This window comes from Solanum tuberosum, unplaced genomic scaffold, assembly GCF_000226075.1.
Source record: "Solanum tuberosum cultivar DM 1-3 516 R44 unplaced genomic scaffold, SolTub_3.0 scf00651, whole genome shotgun sequence".
Taxonomy (NCBI): domain Eukaryota; kingdom Viridiplantae; phylum Streptophyta; class Magnoliopsida; order Solanales; family Solanaceae; genus Solanum; species Solanum tuberosum.
Window position 1 is genome coordinate 100,563 of NW_006239589.1, and position 7,839 is coordinate 108,401.

At 36.0% G+C, this 7,839-nt stretch overlaps 1 protein-coding gene and 1 pseudogene across 1 annotated transcript in view; both read right to left on the reverse strand.

Annotated features, from left to right (window-relative positions):
• Positions 1 to 7,839, reverse strand: part of LOC102587583 (putative late blight resistance protein homolog R1A-3) — a 55,679-nt pseudogene that overhangs the window by 31,594 nt on the left and 16,246 nt on the right.
• LOC107058851 (putative late blight resistance protein homolog R1B-11) overlaps positions 1 to 7,839 on the reverse strand; it is an 11,820-nt gene that overhangs the window by 2,814 nt on the left and 1,167 nt on the right. The window lies entirely within an intron of this gene.

Genomic DNA, 7,839 nt, shown 5'->3' on the forward strand with positions numbered 1-7,839 from the left:
AAACAATCAGGTAAAAGAACATGATACTTTATAAAGGTTCTAAAAACTCTTAGCACAATTTCAAGATCCTGAATATCCCAAATCATGTAGGTACTCAGGTTACCTTCAATTTTGATCCTTCTTAGGTGATCTAACATTTCCTCAATTTCATTTTCATTCATTTTCTGCAGAAAAATTCCTGCAAGTTCACCAACTCATGGAATTAGGTTCATGTCTTTCAATATCTAGTGTTTGAAGCTATGTTAATGCTTGTGAAAGTTATACATCTTATGTACCATTTTCATATTGTCAAATGTCACTTAACTAATTATTATCTCAGAAAATCGTCTTTCTTTCATTTTCAATTTTATGAGATACTAAATAATAGTTGAGTGAACCATTTGAGAAATCAACTCTCTAATTCTGTATCTATGGGAAAAAAGTAATTCATGAAGAAGATGACTTACAGTTAGTAAACAAGAATCTTCAATTTCTCAGATTTGGATTCCAACAAAGATATATTTCCAAGTTTACGTAATAGGTGAAATAAGAAAAAAGTTTATTGAAATAAAATGGATGAAGGTTTGAAGGAAGAAGGAAGAGTCTTCTGCTCTCTCTCTCTAATAATTCTTATACCTAACAAGAGATGAATTGTAGTAGCAAGTTGCTTTAGGTGGTAGCTGTAAAATGACTCAATAATACACCTATATTATTTGCCTTTTTCTTTAGGGGTTGTTTGGTTGGAACAAGTTGTTTCGAGAGTTATTATCCCGGAATACGTTATTTCATTATGTATATGGGATCATAATTAATTATATATTCCATCACTATGATATAAATGATGGGATACATAATCCAAGGACTACGTACCTAATATGCCTCCAACCAAACGCAGGATAAAATAATTCTATATTTTATCTCAAAATTATTATACTTCATACTTCACACCAGATGACTCTTTCGGAAAATCCCCCAAAAATTTATGTGGTTTGTTAGTTTCATACTTAAGCTATACACTTCTATGATACTTGCTTACCATATAATTAAGGGATTTTATGGTTGGGTATTGGGTCGGACATGAAGTTATATTTTTTCTCATAAATATGAAAATACACAAGTTGTGAAAACTATGAAAATCAATTCTTATGCAATCTTATCGAATGAGTAAATCATCGTTCGTAAACAAGATATCATAATATCTAAAGCATCACATCGATGAATTACATATATTTATGTTTCTTTTAACTTTCAAATGTACATAAACTTATAAAAATCCACTAGTCAACAATAGTAGTAACTAGTAATTCTTTCACATGATACGACGGACAATCTATTCACGTCGAACATGAGTTTATTTTTGTAAAACTGAAAATAATGATTTGTTTTTTTTACAAAATATAAACTTGAATAAGTTTTTATATTTTTTGAAAAAAACATAATTGAAAAAAGGATAAATCATATGTCATAAATCAAACAAGGATAAAAAAGGAGTGGTGATAATTCTTCCATATATTTTGTGAATGGAGTCTGTTCTCAGGACAGGTCCAATCATAATACAAAACATTGATTTTTTTGGTTCTTAAGGGCCAAATCCCCTTATTTATTCATTTCATGTCGTACTACATATATTTTTTTGTTTCCCATCCAGTGTTCGGTATCCACGTTTGATCCCGATCCAATTTGAATTCGTGACGTAATAAAGTCCCACATTGAGGAGTGAAACACTCCCACATTGGATTTCTCTGATGAATTCTCTCAACACTTTTCTTCTACAATTTTCCAGGGTAGAACATTGCTAAGGGAGAACTGAAATACACAATATTTTTTAAGCGACAAAAATGATCCCTTATGTTTGAGAAAGATTCAAAATAGTCCTTTTAAGTATGCATTGAATAATTTGAGTCTTGCAAGTTTGCCAAAAGTTAAGATTTTAATCTCCGTCAAGTATTTAATAATTTTCTTAATAACTTTGATGAAAATAATGAAAAAAGTTTAATCTCAAACATCAGGAAGTCTCCTATTTTTATTTTTATTTTTAAAAAGCAACAAAAAAAAAAACTGCACTAGACACTTGATCATGTAAAAAATATCAGAAATTGCACTTCAAAAAGATGTACTTAATAATGAGTTTTGATTTCGGTCTATTTTAGGTAGGCTAGAATTGGTGTCTTAATGCCGGTTCTTTGGTCCGAAGTTAACAACTCGGGAGTGAAATGATTGTGCATGTTAGTTGAACCACGAACCAACTACCCATACAAGAGAATTTTTTTTTTAGTAGCTAATATATTGCAAGAATCGTAGCCAAAAATGTCATTTCGAAAGAGATAACTGTTTTTGCTAAAGATAACTAGAAATGACCAAGATCATGCCCATTACCTGGTGAAAGATTATAGAAATGGAACAATGATTTGACAGGTTGTGAAAGACCATCTGATATATATTTATCTCCAATCATAAAAAGAGTTGATCAATCAAAACAAACTTAACAATCAGTACTAGTGTTACAATATAAGAGGATGAGCATGGCTGCAACAATTAGCTATCAAAATTCTCCCCAATCTGACTGTTCTTTTACGAGGTTAAGACGGTCGCATCCTTCAATAGCTTCGACTTCTTCCTTAATTTTCATAGCTGAAGCCACCAGAGATTCTTTGCAGGATCCAATCAACTTAATCTGTTTCAATGATGGAATATCGGCAAAGCTAAGGGGGATCTCCTCTAGCTCAGTGCACTTTTTCATAACAAGTGTTTCAAGCAGGGGAAATGATTCATCTGAGGCATCCCACCTTGAGATACGTAAGAACACCATTTTCAACAACTTAAGTTTATGGAATGTGATATCTCCGAGGCTCCACTCTTCTGATTGAAAATAATTTGAGTTCCATAATTGGAGATACTCCAGGCTTGGTAGTCCTGCAATGACGGGAATCGCACTTTCTATATTACTCCCTCTTAGTACCAGCTTCTTTAAATTCAAAGGCAACTGTAAACCTGATAGGCAACAATCACAGGAAAGGCTAAGTATTTGAAGCAGGATAAGACTACAAGCTGGCAGAGATCCAGGGTACAGAGGAAAAAAACCTATTATCAGATGTGAACATTGTCATGTGAGAGGTCATACAAAGGAGCAATGCTGGAAGATAATTGGTTATCCTGATGATTTCAAACCTAGAGGCAGATACAACTCTGGAGAAGGAACTGGAAATCAAAATGCTAGAGGAAACTACAACCATTCACCTGCTCAGAATCAACTCTTTGTCAATGGTAAATATAACAACACTCAACCTTTTGCACATGTGAATAATGCATGTGGTGTAGGCACTCCAGCTGGAGCAAACATCCAGGGTAGTCACTTCACTGGAGGAAAGGCTTCAGGAGATGCAAAGGGCCAATACTTCACTGAAACGCAGTATCAACAAATCCTGCATATGTTGAGCAAGAATGCTATAGATGGCCAGCAGGCAGCAAATTCATCAGGTACTATCACATGTTTCCATTCATACATTCCACATAGTGAATGGATAGTCGACTCTGGTGCTACTCACCACATCACAGCTAGTTTAGAAAACCTGTTGAGATCTGAGGAAGTAGGAAATTTCAGCAATGACAAAATATACTTGCCTACAGGTGGTAAGGCTGATATCACACACATAGGAGAGACCAATATGTTTGATGAGTCAGTCATAAGGAATGTCCTGTTTGTACCTGATTTTAGGTTCAACCTATTATCAGTCTCCAGGTTAACCAAGGAATTATCATGTTCTGTTTCCTTCTTCCCTGATTTCTGTGTCTTTCAGGATCTATCCAGTGGCACGGTGAGGGGGATTGGTAAAGAAAAATGTGGCTTGTACATCTTCAGATCAGGAGGTGAGAGACAAATGAAACAAATAAACAAGTACTCTACAGGAATAAATATGACAGCAACAGTGGATACCACTTCTGGAAACTATCATCTATGGCATATGAGACTTGGACATCCATCTTTGTCAGTCATTAAAGGGATAGATATAGCAGTGATGAAGAGCAAATGTAATAGTCTAGTACATGAAAATTGTTCAGTATGCCCAAGGGCTAAACAATCTAGGTTGAAGTTCTCAACTAGTGACTCATGTAGTGACTTTCCATTTCAACTTGTACATTTAGACCTTTGGGGACCCTATAAAACTACTACTCTTGATAAGAAATCATATTTCCTCACTATTGTTGATGATCATAGCAGATTTACTTGGGTGTTCTTATTACAGTTCAAGTCAGATGTTGTAGTAGTATTACAAGATTTTTTGTCTATGATAAAAACTCAATTTGATGTTGCTGTCAAAGTCATAAGGTCAGATAATGGCACTGAATTTTTTAATTCCAAATGTAATGAGTTGTTGAGTCAACATGGGATTGTGCACCAAAGTAGTTGTGTACACACACCACAACAAAATGGCAGGGTTGAAAGAAAACACAGACACATCTTGGACACAGCCAGAGCTTTGAGGTTCCAAGCTGATATTCCCATAAGATACTGGGGTCTATGTGTGAAGGCTGCAGTGTACCTCATTAATAGACTTCCATCCACTGTGTTACAAGGCCATACTCCCTATGAAGTCCTGTACAAGATGAAAAATCACATTGATCATCTAAGAGTATTTGGTTGCCTCTGCTTTGCTACAAACTTAGTCAAGCATGACAAGTTTGCAGAAAGAGCAAGGGAGGCAGTTTTTATGGGATACTCTGAGACACAAAAGGGATATTTACTATTGGACCTCAACACTAACCTTTTCTTTGTTAGCAGGGATGTTCAATTTAGAGAAACCATATTTCCTTTCAGGAACAAACCATCTGCAGCTACACAGGAGAATCACATGTTCATTGAACAAGAGCTGGTGCAATTTTCTCCTCTAACACCTGTAGAGCCTCCTGCAGAGCTTATTGAATCTGGTGGAGCTGTAATCCCAGAGACTAAAAATGTTGACACTATGACTAATGATCATGCACTTGTGGCTGATAACACACAAGATACTGATGCTATGACTGTTGAGCATGTGTTTGTGGCTGATGATACACAGGACAATGCTATGATTGAAGCTCAAGCTCAGGTGATTGCTGATGCTCATCATGTTGAACAACCAACTGCACCATACATCAGAAAATCCCATAGACTTTTAAAGGAGCCCATATGGATGAAAGACTATGCTGTCCAGAAAAAAAGAAGCACTAGTACACCCTATGGGAAATTATATCTCTTATGAGAAGACATCCCCTAAATACCAGTGCTACCTAACCAAAGTCTCTAAATTAGTGGAGCCACAGAGATTTCAAGAGGCTACAAAGGACCCTAGGTGGATAGAGGCTATGAAGCAAGAAGTGCTAGCCTTAGAAGAAAACAAAACATGGGAAATTGTATCACTTCCAGCAGGAAAGAACACAGTGGGATCTAAGTGGATTTACAAAATCAAATATAAAGCAAGTGGTGATGTGGAAAGATTTAAGGCAAGGTTGGTGGCAAAAGGTTATAGTCAAAGAGAAGGCTTAGATTACCATGACACTTTCTCTCCTGTAGCAAAAATGGTAACAGTGAGATCTGTTATAGCTTTAGCTGCTTCTAGAGGTTGGAATATGTTTCAGATGGATGTTTATAATGCCTTCCTTCAAGGTGATCTTGAGGAAGAGGTATATATGGAGATGCCAGAAGGATTTAGACGGCAGGGAGAGACAAGAGTGTGTAAACTGCTGAAGTCATTGTATGGATTGAAACAAGCCTCAAGGCAGTGGAATATTAAACTAACTGAAGCATTGGTGAATGCAGGTTTTTCACAAAGCAATCATGATTATTCCTTATTCACTATGAAGGAACAGACTGATATTGTCATTGTGCTTGTATATGTTGATGACTTACTGATCACTGGTAGTAACATCACTCTGATTGAGAAGGCCAAACAGATCCTAAATCACAAGTTCAAGATGAAGGACTTAGGAGAGCTGAAATATTTCCTTGGCATTGAAATCATGAGGTCTACAAGAGGTGTACTGTTGAATCAAAGGAAGTATGTGTTGGAACTCATTTCTGAAATGGGACTGAGTGGATCAAAACCAGCAATTACTCCTTTGGAAGTCAATCAAAAACTCACAACAAGGGAGTATGATGAGGCAACTAATAGCACAGGAGATGAACTATTGTCTGATGCCAATGCATATCAGAGGCTAATTGGGAAGTTACTTTATGTGACTATAACAAGACCTGATATTAGTTTCTCAGTTCAGACCTTAAGTCAATTTATGCAGATGCCAAAGAGATCTCACTGGGAGGCTGCATTGAGGACAGTAAGGTATCTAAAAAATTCACTAGGACAGGGCATACTATTACAATCTGGAGTCACTCAGCAACTCACTTGTTGGTGTGATTCTGATTGGGCTTCGTGTCCAAACACTAGAAGGTCTGTTACTGGTTTTGCTGTCAAGTTCGGAAACTCTCTGATCTCCTGGAAATCTAAGAAACAACAAACAGTGTCCAAAAGCTCAGCAGAAGCTGAGTATAGAAGTCTAGCTGCAGCTGTGGCAGAACTGACTTGGCTGAAAGGGTTGTTTCAAGAATTGAGTGTGCAGATTAATACACCAATCAATATATTTAGTGACAGCAAATCAGCAATCCAAATTGCTGAAAATCCCATCTTCCATGAGAGGACGAAGCACATTGAGATTGATTGTCACTTTATTAGGGACAAGATCAAAGAAGGCACAGTCAAGGCTGTCTATGTGAACACTAAGGAACAACAAGCTGACTTACTAACTAAAAGTCTCACTAGCATTCAACACACACACTTGCTTGGCAAGCTTGGAGTGTATAACATTCTTGACCCTCCAGCTTGAGGGGAAGTATTAAAATGTATGTTGATTAATAGTAGTTGTAGATAGGCATATTGTATAAAGTGAGTTGTTACTGATAGTTAGTTAGTTGACTCAATTAGTTAGTGTTAATTTAGTTATTCCAGCTGTCATATTAGTTGTTACAAAGTAGTTAGTCGGTTAGAGAAAATGCTACTTTTGTTCATGTATAAATAGTGCTCAGTTGAGCTGAATGTATATACAGAATCATTCCACAAAATATCTTCTTCTTCAAGCTTTCTATTCTCTCTAATGGCTTCATGAATTTGTGCATTCGATTGTACAAATTATGACACATACTATATTTTTACTATATCTTAAGTTCATATGTTGCAAAGTCCAAATGATCGATAAATGACAAGAACAAATTTATTAGCTTCATTCTGTATGAATTTCAACTTCTAAAAGAGGCACCTGAACACATAATAAAGAGATCCTTCAACATTGCACCTACAGCAACAAGAAGCAGTTTAACCTTAAAAATTTTCGGATGTTCATCAAATTAGAAAATCAAGAAGTACTCAACAACAACAACAACAACATGGTTGATGTGTATTGAGCTATGAAGATGTAAGTGGAGAGAAATTGGTCAAAATTATAAAGCTGCATAAAAACACGAAATTAGTGAAAGACGATCTGATATATATTTGTCTCCAATCATATCATACATAAAAAAGACTTGATCAATCAAAACAAACATAGCAAACACTACTAGTGTTACAATATAACAGAATGAGCTAGCAACAAAATAGACTTCAGTATTCTTTGACGAGGTCTATACGGTCACATCCTTCAATCTCTTCGACTTCTACCTTAATTCTCACAGCTGAAGCCTCCATAGATACTTTCCAAGACCCAATCAACTTAATCTGTTTCAATGATGGAATATCAGCAAAGCTAAGTGGGATCTCCTCAAGGTCATCACACTTTTTTATAACAAGTGTTTCAAGCAAGGGAAATGATTCCTCCGAGGCATCCCACTTTGAGATA